The sequence below is a fragment of the Ascaphus truei genome (genome assembly GCF_040206685.1).
Source record: "Ascaphus truei isolate aAscTru1 chromosome 20 unlocalized genomic scaffold, aAscTru1.hap1 SUPER_20_unloc_1, whole genome shotgun sequence".
In the NCBI taxonomy this organism is placed as follows: Eukaryota; Metazoa; Chordata; class Amphibia; order Anura; family Ascaphidae; genus Ascaphus; species Ascaphus truei.
Window position 1 is genome coordinate 1,071,965 of NW_027453857.1, and position 17,926 is coordinate 1,089,890.

Genomic DNA, 17,926 nt, shown 5'->3' on the forward strand with positions numbered 1-17,926 from the left:
AGGTAGTCATGCAGTTTGTCCACCACTGCCCATTTCAAGGCCAAAAATTCCAGTTTATGGACCGGGTAGTTCTGCTCACTAGGTGTCAAGCTTCGGCTCGCATATGCCACTGGGCGGAGCCCCGTCTCATACTTCTGATGCAGAACAGCCCCCAGCCCACTAAGGCTGGCGTCTACATGTAGGACGTATTCACGTTCCGGATCTGCATAGGCCAAGACCGGGGCCTGGGTGAGGCTGGTTTTTAAATTCAGGAATGCCTGTTCACATTCTGGGGTCCATTTCTCCCCAAAGGGTGTTTGCGCCGTGACCCCTTTTCGTTCTGTCTCTCCCGGATAGATCTTTAAAAGATTGTTCAACAGCTTGGCTTTTCTGGAATAGCCTTCCACGAACCGCCGGTAGTAACCACAAAATCCCAAGAAGGACCGCAACTCTTGGACGTTATGGGGTCTAGGCCAATTCACCACAGCCTCTATCTTCCCTGGATCGGTGGATACTCCTTCAGCCGATACGATGTGGCCCACATACGTCACGGAGGATCGACAGAACTTGCATTTGTCGAGAGACAGTTTGAGGCCCTCCTCCTGAAGTCTATCCAGTACCTTCATCAGCCTCTCGGAGTGTTCCTCTAGAGTCCGCCCGAACACTATAATGTCATCCAGGTACACTAAGCATTCTTGCGGGTTCAGGTCTCCGAGAGTCTTCTCCATCAATCTCTGGAATGTGGCCGGGGCCCCGCAGATCCCTTGCGGCATGCGGGTAAATTGATAAAATCCTAATGGGCAGATGAAGGCAGTCTTTTCTTGGTCCTCCTGGCCCATGGGTACTTGGTAGTACCCGGACCTGAGATCGAGCACACTGAACCATTTACTTCCCGTCAGAGCGTTCAAGAGATCCTCGATTCGGGGCAGTGTGTACTGATCGGGGATGGTGCGGGTATTCAGGGTTCTGTAATCCACGCAGAGACGGACCGTCCCGTTCTTTTTGCGGACTACCACGATGGGTGAGGCGTAAGGGATACGAGATCCTTGCACGATGCCAGCCTCCACCATCTCGGCGAGTAATCTCCTCACCTCTTCGACGTCCCAGGGTGCGAGCCGGCGGGAGCGCTCCCGGAAGGGGGTAGCGTCGCTCAGTCTGATGGTATGGTGGGCACTGCGACTGCACCCCACATCCATATCACTAGTGGAGAACACGCTCCTTCGGTCTTGTAGCTCGACTTGCAGTCTCTTCCTCCATTCATCCGGGAGCGGAGAGTCTCCGAAGTCGAATTCCAACAACGACTCAGAGGTAGGAGGGGAGTATTTGGGTCGTGTCGTCGAGGCCTTCTCCTCGGGAGTCATGGGGTATATTCTCCCCAGCATCTGACGCCGATCAATATTCATGGGATAAGGGGAGATATTCCGCACGTACACCCAGGTGCGATCCGGAATCTTCCCGGGCCATTTCTTCACGGAGGCCAGTACTTCATAGCCCAACCGTTGTTCGTCTTGGGCCACGCTTTCCAAGGCGAAGAGCTGATCCTCCGGCCGTCGTCGGGGGTAGTGGCAAGCAGCGACCATCATTCGTCCTTCCCCCGGGGGAATTTGAGTCAGTCCCCATTCTTGACTGTAGAGTACGCCATGCTCCTCTTCGGATGCAATTTTACCGCAGACCTCTTGGAGGGCGGGGCAGGCTGCTAGGGCCAGCAGCGGGGCTTCTCCCGCTTCTTGCAAATACATGCGGAACACCGCGCGCACAATGTCAGCGTTAGTTCCCAAGATGATTGGAGCGCTGGGGTGATCCTGAGGTTCGGGGCACACTAAGGCCTCCACTTCCATGGGATGATGTTTACCAGTGTTCAGTTGGGGAATATCTAACTGCACCTTTACTACTCCGTCTATGGGGTAATCCTCACGACTCAGTCCCCTTAGTCGCAAGGCATCCGCAGAGAGCAACGGTAATCGATGTAGGTGTTGGTCGTAAAAGGGCCGGTATACGATGGTCACCTGGGATCCCGTGTCCAACAAGGCGGCGGCGTAGATAACTACCCGAATAATGGCGGCGGGGCCGATTCGGTTGCTTGGGGAGGGCAGCGACGCCTCTCCATCCTCCAGGGGTTTGCACGGCATCGACTGCGCCGGCCGGGGCGCCGGTTTCCGCAAGGTAGGGCAACGGGCACCCAGATGTCCCATCTTCCCACACGCGTAGCACTGCATTTGGCTGAGGTAATTCTCGCTCCTCCCGGTTGGTGAACTTCGCCCGGTCGGGGGACGAGGTCGGGGCGTCACTGGTGCGCTGGCATCCTCGGGGTCGGGATCCCCCGGTTCGGGCACGTCGGCCTTGGGTTCCACTTTCTTGACTTCCTTACTCGTGGGCTGGGGCTTTTTCCCAGGGGCTAGGTCACGTCCTAACAACACCGTCTCGTGCGCTTGGACCCGATCCATTAGGTCGTGAAACGATAAGGCTTGCCCGGGCGTTAGGCAGCTACTGACCCGCACCGACACGGGGTGCAGGGGTAGGAGCCCCCTCAACAACTGAGTGGTGCGCAGTCCATTGGCTTCCATTCTTGGCAACACGCCCTTCCTCACCAGATTCCATAAGTCCAGGTGCAGTCGCCTGAGGAAGTCGGATACCGTCTCCCCTTCCTTCTGGGCTAACGCATGGAATTTGGCCATCAACGCATAAGTATCCACCGGAGCCCCATACGCCTTTGTCAGGCAGTAGATGAGATCCGCGGCATCAGCCTCCGGGTTGTCATCTCGGTAGTAGTGCACCATGTGGGACGCGGGGGTCCGTAAGCACTCAACGATGCGCTGTCTTCAGACCGCGTCCGTGCAGGTCCATTCAGGCAGTACCTGTTCTGTATGATCCAACCAGTCCTCTATCCCTACTTCCCCCTGGGGCGTGGGTTTCTCACCGGAGAAGGCCTTTAACTTCCTACTGCACCGACACACTTTATTCGAGCAAATACCCGGTATGTACCTGGCAGATACCTGGAATGCGCCGCTCCTCACCTCTGACAAGCCCCGTTGCATTTGCCTTCCCAGCCTGGGTTCATGCCTGGCTGACGGGCGGCTGATCTGTTAAATGATAATGATTAGGATTTAATAGGCTGCAATGCTTCGCGTGTCTACCAGATGGCATAAATTCATGAATTGTAATGCAGTATATATATATATACTGTGCAGTATTGCAGCCAGCAGGAATAAAATGCTTCAATCCCTGCTTGGAAAATACCTCAATGCACTCGGGCAGAAAACAGTCACAAACCTCAATACACCCGGGTATACCCGAATTCGTGGGACTAGCCAAGCTCGAATAAAGTGTGTCGCCAGTGTATATTGGAGCAACTGGGTGGTGTTGTGGAGAGCGGCTGCTATCGCGGGAATAGAGGTGTCTCCCGGTAAGCTATCCCCGACTGCGGGGTAGGTGTCCAGTCTTGATAGGCTAAGTCGGTTGAGGCCAGACCGCAGGCCGGGTGGGGTGGACGAGGAGCCCAGGCTCAGGGCTGACGGCCAGCGGGCTGCAGGCCACGGTCAGGGGAGTGATCGGGGCCCCCAGCCGCGGCACCTACAGTGGGTGTATACTCTCTCTGTGGGGTGGAAGTGGCCAATGGTGCAGGGGTGTCCACTTGGACTATGGGGCAGCGTATCCCCGGGGCCTCGGGCAGCAGCAGTATATGGGGCAAGGCCTCGGGGCATATGTCTTGTTCAGTGGCATACAAGACCCGGCGCCAGGCCTGGTCGCGGTCGTAGAAGTGGTCTTGTACTTGGGCATTGTCTAGGAGCGGGAGCTTTCGGACCTGCTCGGTCACAGTACCTAACGAGATCGTGGCGGGGACGTGGCCCAGCGCGAAAGCACGATTCAAGGGAATCCCGCGCCGCTGGGCCCACTTGCGCACCTCGAGCGCCGAGGGCACCGACATGATGTGGGTTGGTTGCACAATAGAGAAAAAAATGTGGGGGCACCCCAGGTCTAAGATCTCAGCAGCGCCTCCAAATTGTAGCCCTTTTTGTGAACCCCTGCACAAAGGAACTACTGATGCTGTGTTTTACCTGTGGCTCCAGGAGCTCTAAGCCTCCGCTGTTGGGGAGCCTGGGGTCTTACCCTCTATTATCATGGTGCAGCGCCTCCACTTACCCAGGATCCCCATGGTAGAGGATCTACCCTGAGTAAGAAACATACAACTGTATTGTGCAACAAGCAACCTTTTACTATGGTACTAACTAATACGAAAATGTAACGTACATATAACATGCATATAACTCTTATACTTTATAATCAAGCATTTCACACTGTGGCTCGGCCACACCTTTATAGGGTTAATGTCCTGTACACAGGTGGCTCTGCCACTCTCCCAAGGAGTATGTCCTGCAACTAGCAGTGATATTGAATGATTTACTGGCACACGAGTGCCCCCAATTAGTTAGTGGGAGGCGGGATCAGCGCCTGGTGACCGGTGTAGGTGCACTTGTTGACTAACAATACCTCCCGGTCACTGCGGTGACCACACCACTTCACAAAGGGTCCGTAGTGTTGCTCCAGCCTTGCGCCGACACTCTGCTCTGCTGTGCGGTCTGTTCTCCAGACCAAGATGGCGTCCGCAACTCTTGCACAAGAACCAGCACTAATGGGATGCTTCCCTAAATGCTACGGCCGTCCCTACAAAAGCGGCACCCTACGGTGACCGGGGTTATACTCCTGGGGGCTGGGGGAATGTATCTGTCCTAAGCGGAAGGGTCACTGACCCTCCGCTCTCACACACGAGGTTCCGCCACCTTCCTCCTTCTCCTCTCTCACTCGTGTGTCCGCCCACACGCTTCCTGTCTTTGCTCTATCCAGAGTCTCACACCCTATTGGTCCCCAGCCTCAGCTGACTCCTCCACAGTTCACAGTTCAGAGTTCAACCCCCAAAGTCCCGCCGGATTGGTTGCCGTTCGCGCGCTTTCCTCGCGCATGTGCAGCCTTACTATTCACACAATGACCCCACTGGCAAAAGAACAGTATGGCACTTCCTACATTTGTAACAGCGCGGAACCCACACATTTATGTACATCCTTACAATTATATAATGCGACATGCTGTGGCGACGTCATGGTGACGTAGCGTAGCGCCATGACGTCCCGTTGTCATGGTAACGCGGTGTCATGTGACGCCGCGCAGCCATGTTCACTGCAGTTGGAAGGGGTGTTCCAGCAGGGTGCCAGGAGGCGCCGCTGCACCACGTCGCACCGAGTAATTTTCTCCGGGTTGGCTTCAGTAGAAGGTGGCCGTCCTGACCGGGACTGGCCCAGTACCTATAGTGCTCCTGGCTGTAATTCTTCACCCGGTTCCCCTGACAACCCCAGCTGATTTTACACCGTCTTTTTGTCTTTAGGTAAAAGAGGGTGACATGGACAGAGGGGAAGGAAGACACAGTAGGGGTGGATTTGGGCAAAGTGTGAACAGACCTATTTTCCTTGAGAAAGGTGAGCATGAGCAATAGAGGGTGTGGGTGGAAGTACGTAGCGGGTTGGTGGGAATATTACCATTGGCATACTGCACCATAGAATTGTTTGTGTTTTGCCACATATTCCACGTGTGCAGGCAGGAGCCACATATTCCACGTGTGCACGGCAGGTGCCACATATTCCACGTGTGCACGGCAGGAGCCACATATTCCACGTGTGCACGGCAGGAGCCACATATTCCACGTATGCACGGCAGGAGCCACATATTCCACGTGTGCACGGCAGGAGCCACATATTCCACGTGTGCACGGCAGGAGCCACATATTCCACGTGTGCACGGCAGGAGCCACATATTCCACGTGTGCACGGCAGGAGCCACATATTCCACGTGTGCACGGCAGGAGCCACATATTCCATGTGTGCACGGCAGGAGCCACATATTCCACGTGTGCACGGCAGGAGCCACATATTCCACGTGTGCACGGCAGGAGCCACATATTCCACGTGTGCACGGCAGGAGCCACATATTCCACGTGTGCACGGCAGGAGCCACATATTCCACCATCTGATTTTCTTTGATCTAAGAGGTCATTATTGGGACATCATTTCTCATACCTTGGACTTTCCATTTATCAATTTGGACTTGTACGGCGCCGGTTTTCTATCTTTCTTGTGTACCTGTCATCTGATTGTACAAATCAGTATTTACCAGGCGGCCTAGTTTTACCCAATAGGGGTTCTTGTATTATTAATCATATTATTTGTATTTTTAGCGCTGATTTTACACTGTCTTTTTTTCTTTAGGTAAAAGGGTGAAATGGACAGAGGGGAAGGAAGACACAGTAGGGGTGGATTTGGAGAAAGGATTGTGAACAGACCTATTTTCATTGAGCAAGGTGAGCAGGAGCAATAGAGGGTGTGGATGGAAGTACGTAGCGGGTTGGTGGGAACAGCCAGATCTCTATAGATATTCAGGGGGATTTTGCATGGGGTCTCTTACTGTGCTGTAAGATGGGTGGGTAAGCAGAATTGGAAGGTGGGGAAACGTTAGTTTGCATTGTTAGAGGGATTCCCTATTGATGAAATGTTTTGAATGTTGCTAATTTTAGGTCACGAGTTCACAATGGACCCAGATGTGCTGCAGAGGGAGAGAAATTTGATTGTAAGTGGTAATGTTTATCTAGGCTTATTTGTCACATTGGTCAGCTTTCTACGGTATGAGCTGTGTGTGCGCAGAACTGTTTATGTCCTTGAGTACAGAGAGGGTGTGTGTGTGTGTGTGTGTGTGTGTGTGTGTGTGTGTGTGTGTGTGTGTGTGTGTGTGTGTGTGTGTGTGTGTGTGTGTGTGTGTGTGTGTGTGTAACTAAATTTGCATCTGTGGAGAGCTGTGTGTATCTGCATGTTCAGAGCTGTGAATGTACAGTATGATAAAACAGCCCCTTGTGTGGGTCACATCTGTATGTATACATGTGCAGAGGTGTATTTGTGTATGAACACACCTGTGTGTGTTATGCAGAGCTGTGTGAGTCTCCATCTGTGTCTGTACACAGAGTCATGCATGTACAGCAGTGGCAGCTCTTATTCGAGCAAAAGCTGCCGGCTGCATGCGTCTGGGAAGCGGGTAGCCGCGGCGCGTGGCGGCGCACTGTGACGTCACAGTCACATGCGCGCCCGTCTTCCCCGTCTTCCCCGCGCGCGTTTTTTACTGGCGGCAGCTGGGGTAGATCCCGGCATGCCGCCGGCATTTACTTCAATAAAAGATGTCGCTACTGTATGCATACTTAGGGCATTGTGTATGTTTGTATGCACTGGGCTGTATGTACATAGCGCTATGTATATGTGTGTACAATATATACTGCACTCTTATCAATCACTTTCCCCTTGCAGCTGGGTTAAGAGAAATATAAAATGGCAGACTCATTGGGCCACATTAAATACAGTATGCAGTAAAGCCTTTTCCTTGGGCTGGAGAACATTTAAGTCCCATTCATTAGAGTTGAGCTCTCTTCTGCGGTACTGGGAAGCAGCTTTACAGCATATTGGTTGCGATTGCTGATCTGTGAGACTGAAATTGCAGTTCAGCTGCATGTGCATCTGTGTATTAAGTGTGGAGTTAGAACAAGGAAGGTGGGAAACAGCTACAGCAGGGAGTGCATACTTTTGGAGCTACGCCCCCTGCCTGCACCCCCTCGGTCTTGCGCCCCCCTTACCTTCTTTGGTGGCGTCAAATGACGCTGCTGGGTCACATGGCATGATGTCACGTGACCCCGTGGAGTACGTGGGACGTCACTCCTCATGACACGCGGCATCATTTGACGCCGCATTGCATGGTGACGCGGATATCACAGGCATATACATAGCCGACAAAAACTATAAAATATCCCTTTTCGCGGACGACGTCATTCTGACCTTAGCTGACCCACATATCTCCCTCCCTAACCTGCAGAAACTGCTAGACCAATTTAGTCAGGTCTCAGATTATAAGATAAACACGGACAAATCTGAAGCATTGAATATATCCCTCCCCGAATCCACCCGGAAACTTCTCCAATTAAACTACAAATATAAGTGGAACTCCACCCACATGAAATACTTAGGGATAAAAATTACTAGAATGTACAACTTGCTGTACAAAACTAACTACCCCTCTCTATTTAGCCAAATCAAGAGAGACCTAGAAGCTTGGAACACATACCAGATTTCCTGGTTTAGCAGAATCGTTTCCGCCAAAATGAATATCCTCCCCCGTCTATTGTATTACTTCCAAACGCTCCCAGTTCCAATCCCCCTAGCCGAGTTAAGTAAAATATCAATCGCAAATCCTGCGTTTCATATGGAAACAACGCAAACCTAGAGTCCCGAGGTCAGTGCTCATGGCCGCAAAGACAAGAGGTGGACTGGGGGTGCCTGACGTGATCAAATACTACCACGCGGCCAAACTCAGGCAGGCAGTGGTTTGGAACAACCCTCCGAGCTCGGCCTGCTGGCTGGAAATAGAGTCTCGCCACGCGTCCCCCGTTCCCCTCCCAGTACTACTATGGTCCCCAGAGTACAAGGATAAACCTCCTCAGAAACTTGATCTAGGAGCGATGAAATGCATGTGGTCTTTATGGTCCAAAAATAGAGGGAAATACGGCCTAACTTCATCCCCCTCCCAACTCACCCCCATACTTGGGAACCCTGAATTCCCTCCTGGGTGCTCCCAAGCTCAGATCTGTCTATTCCAGGACCTAGACATTAGCATGGTTGCGGATCTGCTAGAGAATGATGAAGCTCTGTCCTTCCAGGAGCTCAAAAATAAATTATCAGCCCCCCATCTCCCCATATTCGCATTTCTACAGATAAGGCATTTCCTTAGAGCTCTATCCCCGACCTCAAAATCCCCCCCCCCTGACCAAATTTGAGTCCCTCTGTCAAGTAAGAGAGTATCAGAAAGGGCTAATCTCAGAAATCTACAGCATGATAGAGAACTCCCTCCCCCGACCCACCCACCCATACTTATATGCAAAAATGGTGCGTAGATCTCGGCATAACACTAGACCTTGAGGACTGGGAGGACATCTGGGACACAGCCTCTAAAACTTCAATTTGCTCCATCACAAAAGAAAACATATACAAAATACTATTTCAGTGGTACCTGACCCCGAGTAGATTGAGCCAGATCTTCCCCGGCGCAATTGACCTGTGCTGGAGAGGATGTGGACAAAAGGGCGACATGGCCCACATTTGGTGGACATGTCCTGAGATCCAGCAGTTCTGGACTACAATTCAAAGACTCCTGGATGAAACCCTGGGCCTGGAGGTTCCCCTGGACCCCCTGACATACGTTCTGGGCAAACCAATAGAGGATCTCCCAGCCCCCGTGGCCAGGCTGACTTCCGCTATACTTACGGCGGCGAGATGCTCGGTGGCGGCGGCCTGGAAGCAACTAAAAGCACCCTCAAGGAGGACTGTAGTGAATAGAATAAATACAGTAATGACTATGGAAAAATTAACGGCCATGCTAAAAGAAAAAATGCCACAATTCTATAACACATGGGAACCCAGGATCAGCCCGGGAACCCTACCTCCCTAATAGGTCCTAACGAATAGCCAACCAACTGAAGAGGCGGAAAAAGAGGAGTGCAAACCCACTACCCCCCCCCACCCCCCACCATCTTCCCCCTCTTCTGTCGTCTCCATCTATTGCCCCGCCCTGAGTCTCCCCCTCTTTTCATACTAAATAACCAAGAAAACGATTTATTGAGACCCCTGACTCGCCTCACAGTCATGTACCGCTGCCCTCAATGCTAAATGTATCATAATGATTGTAACCTCTGTTTGTAATCTTTATATGTGTCTCCAATAAAGGAAAAAAGATTTTTAAAAAAAAATGGCATTTTCAGCGACCCCACACAACACAGCAAATAAGATTTACTGTATCAATCAGAACACTCAGAGATGCCGACCAAGGCGAAATCAAAGTCAAAAGACCCCTCGGTCACAACTTATTTTAACAAAAACTCAGCAGCAGCAGCAAGCAGCCCTGAAGCCCCAGCACTAACAATGCAACCAGACTCCGACAGCGAGAGATCAGCTCCGAGGGTGGACAACCAAGAGCTGGTTACCAGAAAGGACCTCCGTGAATTTTGCGGAGAAATGAAACGCTTCTTCCGCAAAGAGCTATGGGATCTGCGCAGGGACCTGGACGGACTGGGAGAGAGGACTGGTGCCCTGGAGCTTAAAATGGACGACAATACAAAAGCGCTCCAGCAAACTAATCAGGTGGTTGCCCGACTTGAAGACAAGATCAGGGATCTTACAGATAAACAGGAAGACGCCGAGAATCGCGAAACAACGTACGCATTAGGGGTGTCCCTGAATCCATTAATGACCCAGACGATTTTATGCAGAAGTGGCTGGAGCACCTGCTACCGGACAAAACACCACAGGACCTGCACCTCGACAGGTGTCATAGAGCTTTACGTTCTAAACCCCAGGCGGAAGAGCCCCCATGTGACATTATCGTGCGCTTCCACATCTATCGGATCAAAGATGCGGTTTGCCGGAGTGAAAGAGAAGCGCGGGCCATGGAGTTTGAAGGTGTAAAGCTCCAGGTATACCAGGATCTTTCCCCTGCAACCCATTGTCAGGTGGAGAAACCTCGGACCAGTGACCAGAGTGTTGCAGGATAATGAATAAAGATGAATGTTATAAAGTACAAGTTTTACATTGTGGTTAGGATAATAGAAGCTAGCACCGGAGGTTAGGGGGCGGTCACGCCTCTCTGGCAGTAGGTATGTTCCATGGCCCCACAAGGGTAGTCACATCAGGGCCAGTGGGGAAAGTCCCAGGGGAGAAAAGACTCCAGAAGAGTCGACACATTCAGGTCCTAGTGGGAAGGTGCAGGGAAGAGGTGTGCTGCCCCTGGGCACAAGAGCATGGGTCCGACAGGATCAGTTATTGCTCACAGCAGAGATTGTTGAATTTGTTCGGTATGTTGTATGTTGTCTTGTGTCCCCTGTTTGTCCCTGTGAGGGTTTCCCTCTCCGTCTCCCCGAACCCCGCCTCTACTACGCCCCGGAACGTAATGGCAAGAATAGGTCTGCGGAACGCCGGCTGCAGCCCCTTGACGTACTCCTGACAAGACGTCAGATTTGGTTAAGCACCGTCGCACACATAACACTATGGCTGTAACTTGGGTATCACATAATGTTAAAGGCTTGAATAGTCCCCAGAAAAGGAGAATCGCATTCAAAGAATATAAAAGGAATAAAAAATACGTTTTATTTTTAAAGGAGACCCACTTTAGTGCTAGGAATAACCCTCGGTTTCTGGATGTCAACTTCCGCCAGTTCTGTCTAGCGTCCGCTCTTGGGAAAAAAAAAGGAGTGGCGATACTGTTTCACAATACCTTTCCATTTAAGGTGGATACGGTTAAAAGAGACACGGAGGGAAGGTACCTTATCTTGACGGGGAAAAAACATAATAGTCGCTTAACTCTGGCTTCAGTTTACGCCCCTGTGAAGATGACCCACAGTTCTTTCATGCATTTTTTGCACCACTGGATAGGGTGGCGGAAGGGAATCTAGTGATTGCAGGAGACTTTAATAAAAGATTAGATCCGACATTAGATAGAGCACAACAGAGGACCAAGGACAGAACTGCAGGGGTGACGGCACTTTGACAGGGTATCAGGGACAAGCAGTTAGTTGACATTTGGAGGGAGCAGCACCCTAGAGACAGAGGCTTCACATTCTACTCGCACCCGCATGACAGCTACAGCAGAATCGATTACTTCTTCATATCAAATAGACTGGTTCCGCAGATCTCCTACTCAGGAATCCATGATATTTCATGGTCAGATCATGCACCGATTGAGCTGAGGTGCTCTCAAATTAAATTAGCCAGCCCAGGAGCAAATTGGAAACTAAATGAATCTTTAATTAAGATCCCAGAAGTAGCACAAAACATAAAAGACGAGATTTCGCAATTCTTTAAGACAAACATAGGCAGTGTGGAGTCCCATGTCACCTTATGGGAGGCTCACAAAGCCACAATGAGAGGGGTCCTGATTAATATAGCATCAGGAAGGAAAAAAGCAAGGGAGGCCAAAATGACTCAGCTGAGAGAGAAGCTCCATGAACTCTCTATACTGCATAATCGAACGGGTAGAGAGGAGACATTAAAGGAGTTGAAGGATGTAAGAATAGAACTTAACCTCCTCCTTACTTCCCAGGCTGAGAAGACACTGAGTTGGACAAAGAGGAAATTTTTCGAAAAGTTGAACAAGCCAGATACCATGCTAGCTAGGAAAATTCGCAACAAACCACAAAACTACACCATCCACTCAATTAAAACTAGAACGGGAGACTTGACTTCTAATCCCAAACACATGGTTGAGGAGTTTAGAGCATATTATGAAAGAGTATACGACGGCCAGAAGGTGAGGCATAACGATAAAACAATGAAAGCTTTGGAAAGATTCTTAGCGGACTCGGGTTTGCTGAAAATAACAAGGTTGGAGCGAGAGTTTCTAGGAAAGGAGTTCAACGCGGAGGAACTGCTAGAAGTAGTTACAAACCTTAAACCTGCAAAAGCTCCGGGCCCAGACAGTTTTTCGAATCTATATTATAAAAAATATATAGGGAATCTGTCCCCGCATTTGTTACGGATGTTTAACCATATTCTAGCAGGAGGGTCCTTTTCAGACATGATGCTGCAGGCGTCCATCTCGGTGATTCATAAACAGGGCAAAGATCCCACCAATTGTCCAAGCTACAGGCCAATCTCATTAATTAACTCAGATATCAAAATTTACTCCAAATTAATGGCCAATAGATTGAGTTCAATTCTTCCTAGGCTGATTCACCCGGATCAAGTTGGTTTTATCACAGGGAGGCAAGCGGCCGATAACACCAGAAGAATAGTAGATACCATTGACTATATTAATGCCAATAAGATCCCGGGCATCATATTAAGCCTCGATGCTGAAAAAGCCTTTGATAGAATTGACTGGTCCTACCTAGATGCCACGCTTGCAGCGTTTGGAATGGGGGACACGGTATCATGGGCAATCAAAGTGCTATACACGAACCCGACAGCGCAGGTAATCCATCAGGGGTTCCCGTCAGGCGCACTGACAATTAAAAGTGGTACGAGACAGGGCTGCCCACTCTCGCCCTTGTTGTTCGCCCTATGCATGGAACCACTTGCAGCTCACATTCGGAGTAATAAAGATATCACAGGAATTCAAATCCACTCTCAGGAGTACAAGACCGCATTATATGCGGATGATGTTATATTGACACTCTCTAGGCCCCTGGTCTCTCTACCCAACCTCTTCGACCTCCTGGAAAAGTTTAATACGATCTCGGGGTTTAAAATCAACCAAACAAAATCGGAAGCGCTAAACCTAAACCTCCCAAAAGACACAGAAAAACTAATAGAGATTAACTTCAATTTGAATTGGCAACCCTAAACGATTAAATACCTAGGAGTTAATCTCACAAAGGAGGTTAAGATGTTATATAAGGCAAACTACCCTAAACTCTTGCAATCCTTGAGAAAGGAGTTGAAGGAGTGGGCGACTTATGGTATCTCCTGGATTGGAAGAATTTATAGCGTAAATATGAACCTTCTTCCCAGACTATTATATATTTTTTAGACACTTCCCATACCTTTAGAGAGGGCAGACATAAAGAACATGCAGGCCCAGATCTTTAAGTTTATCTGGAAAAATAAAAAAGCTAGGATACCAGCAAGAACATTCGTGAGGCCCAAAACCGCAGGCGGATTGGCGGTACCTTGCTTGTTCTCATACTATAGAGCGGCACAATTGACCCAAATTATTTACTGGCACACAGACCCGAAACTACATAGGTGGGTGGAGCTGGAGAGGGATATCTGTGCCCCACTAGAAATTCAGAATCTGATTTGGTACCCAAAACTTAGATTAAAGCAGATCTCGAGACCGCTGTCCTCAATGCAGTCTGACTTCCCCACCCCCCCCCTTTTTTTTTTCTTTCTCCCCTAGTGTGTCTTCCCCCTCACCCCCCTGAGTCTTTGTGTAGTGTGTTTAGTTGGGAATTGAAGTGGCAGTACATAGGGCGAATAAGTTGACCCATGTTATACACTGTTTTCTATAACTGCTGTATGTGTGAAAACTGAATAAAACATAAAGTTGAAAAAAAAATGTATACAGAATCTCCATGCAAATGTTACATGCAGCTTTTTTTTCTATCAGCTCGCGTACGGAGAGGTTCAGAACGCTAGCAGGGGGGAAAAAAGCAACTCGAACGCTGTGGGTGTTCTGAGCTATTTTGAGCAGGTACGTTAAAAAATGGGCTCAAGGCCTTAGTGCATCGCGTCTCCGGCTTCACTTTTTAACAAACCTGTTTTTTGTCCAAATCAGAATGCAAAGCCATTGAGCTTAGTGCATAGCCCCCTGTGTGTCTATGTCTGTTCCGTTCTATTCTGCCAGTCAGTAACTTATATTTTCTAATATCTATACTTCCTCTTTTCTATTAGACAGAAGAAAAAAGATCTTGCCCTACGTATCACCCTTGCTGGTACATTTCCCCTGTGGTTATTGTGGGTAAGCCGAGTGCATCCTGTGTATCTAAAAACATGTTTGCATAGCAGTGTGTGATTTCCTCCCTACTCTACATAGGTAGCAGAAAACAAGCTAAATTATCTTGGCATAGGTAACACAAAAACTTATTACAATACATGTATTAGCTGATCGGATACTCACTGCTGTACTAACATATACATATATGCAACCTAACTAAGCTGATATATATATATATATATATACAGTGTTCGACAAACCTATACATTTGCTCGCCCCGGGCGAGTGGATTTAACCCCCGGGCGAGTAAATATTGGCCCAAGCAGCACACGTTTGGTACTAGGTGGCGAGTAGATTTTTTTGTGTGGCGAGTAGATTTTTTGGTGATTTGTCAACCACTGTATATATATATATATATATATATATATATATTCTCTATATTTGCCCATTACAGTGCGGTCAGGTTATACGCTGGGTCAATTTATAGTGAGGTTATACTCTGTGACAGTGTATAGTGCGGTCAGGTTATACTCTGTGACAGTGTATAGTGCGGTCAGGTTATATTTTGTGACAGTGTATAGTGCGGTCAGGTTATACTCTGTGACAGTGTATAGTGCGGTCAGGTTATACTCTGTGTCAGTGTATAGTGCGGTCAGGTTATACTCGGTGTCAGTGTATAGTGCGGTCAGGTTATACTCTGTGACAGTGTATAGTGCGGTCAGGTTATACTCTGTGACAGTGTATAGTGCGGTCAGGTTATACTCTGTGTCAGTGTATAGTGCGGTCAGGTTATACTCTGTGACAGTGTATAGCACGGTCAGGTTATACTCTGTGACAGTGTATAGCACGGTCAGGTTATACTCTGTGACAGTGTATAGTGCGGTCAGGTTATACTCTGTGTCAGTGTATAGTGCGGTCAGGTTATACTCTGTGACAGTGTATAGTGCGGTCAGGTTATACTCTGTGACAGTGTATAGTGCGGTCAGGTTATACTCTGTGACAGTGTATAGTGCGGTCAGGTTATACTCTGTGACAGTGTATAGTGCGGTCAGGTTATTCTCTGTGTCAGTGTATAGTGCGGACAGGTTATACTCTGTGTCAGTGGATAGTGTGGTCAGGTTATACTCTGTGACAGTGTATAGTGCGGTCAGGTTATTCTCTGTATTGGTATATACTGTAGTGAAATTAGGCGCAAAAAAACTTAGTGAGTGATCTTAACTAAATAGTGAAGATAAATGAATATATATCACAAAATGTGCATACAATACTCGTGCATTGTGTAATACAAACAAATAAATTAAATAAATAGTAAACCCCCTGCTCAAACCCTCTGGTGGGATTCGTCTTCACTTGTCCCAGGTAGTAGAATATGTTTAAGAGACAGAACATGAAACACAGACAGAGCTCAGTGCACATCCAGTGAAACTTGTACACTGTACAGTGCCTAAATATATATGTATAGATATCTATTAAATAAAATGGTCTTTTAGTTTAACATTTTGGACAAAGTGTTGTAAGCCCCTGAGCCACTGCACGGCAGACCACATCTCAAGAGTCCCTAACACTAATATAGATTCTTAATAACCTGTGTATTACCAGGAAAAATGATTTACAGTATAATAAATCTGTCAAAATTAGTAGCATAGTTCTAAGTCTGATTGAAGCTTTTATTAACCTGTACATTACCAGGAAAAGCACTCCGTATTAGATTTGTCACAATCATACTGCAAGCAAGCAAGTTCCCCTGAGAGTGGGAGATGCTATGGAGTGAGCATAGAGCCAAGAATTCCTAGAACTTATTTGGAGATTTAAAGCACCTCTACACTTAGATTTTTCTGTGTTTTTGTTTCCCCTCTATGCTCTTCCTGGAATCTGTGTGTAGCCAGGTCCCCCCTTCCGTTGCGGACCACCCCCTCCTCGTATCCGCTGCGTCCGTTCGTGGGGAGGTGTGGGGGCATGTGCGCGAGCAGCACACTATCTTAAGGATGCGGCCGGTTGCCGGGGACGCGCGCGGGCCGTTGTTAGGACCGCGGTCGCGTTGCGAAGGTCCCGGCGGTTCGCGGTGCAGGACGCCGCCATTGTTAGTTGCGTTGCACATGCGCAGGAGCCGGAAGCGCCGGGAAGGCCCAGAGACAGGTCACGCATGCGCAGTGATAAGCGCGCGAACACTAGCCTACCAGGAAAGGCTCTTGGAAGGGACTACAAGTCCCATGAGCCTCTGAGCGTCCCACGTGACGCCAGGGAGCCAATAGGGCTAGAGTATCAAAGGGATAAAATTGATTATGAAGGGAATAGACAATATGATTGGGTGAGACCAAAAGAGAATTTGGAAAAATTAACACCACCAATTCCCTCTAATTTTGAACAAATTAATCCCAATAATTGGGTAAAATATCAGAAACCCAAGGATAAAAAGAAAGGAAAGAAAGATTTTCCATTGGGGCCGAATTTTGTTCAAAACTCAAATCAAGGTTCCAATAAAACCTATTTTCACAAAGAACAATATCATAGATTTGACAATACATATAAAAATAGAACAAGAAAGGAAAAAGGTAGATATGATAAAAAATCTTTTCAAGAAAATTATAATAGAAATCCCACTGGGAGATGGGATGTGTCTAATTCCAACACTGCTAACATCAAAAAAGATAATAATATTCTTCCTCTGTCTAATTCCTTTCAGGTTCTAAATGATCAGGATATTGTGCAAGCAGGACCCTCCACTCCCCGTATACCTACCACTCCACCCGGACAAAAGGAGAAGGATTTTCATCTGGTTTCGGGAGCAATCCCGAAAAAGAAACAGTTGATACAACAATCCCTAGATCCAGTGTCATGGTTGAGAGGAGGGCAAAACAATGTAAATATAGGGGGAGCAGAGGTAAGGGAACCAAAACAAATACACACGCCGAAGAGACTTGTGCAAACAAAAGTCTCCAAGAATTAGGGATTTATAATCTTTCCAATTACATTCTATCCCCTGCACAAATTCAACTGCTCAATAAAGGACTGAATTTTGCTCCTGTTGGTCCACCGAATGAGTTTAATATGTATGTTGATTTACAGAAATTTATATGTAAAATCACATTAAAAGAACATTATGCCAAGATCTCTAAGAAATATGACAAATCGTGTGGAGGTTTACAGGAATCTATACAGATAATGGGGGATACCTTTACACCATCAATCATCATTGATAATGATTTGATAGATGAAGGCGTAATAGGTACGGAAATGAATGTTGATTTATCCTTCTATTGTGATATGCTGGAACTTGTGGAAGATAACAGTAGAGTTAGGGCTATTGACAGTATACCGTAGACCACTCTAGCTGTGGGAATTCACAAGCATCACAAGATACAGATACTCTGCAGGATCTGTTGGGTCTTTATTTGGAAAGTGAAGATGCTAAAACCATTATGCATACACCATATAGACCTAACAG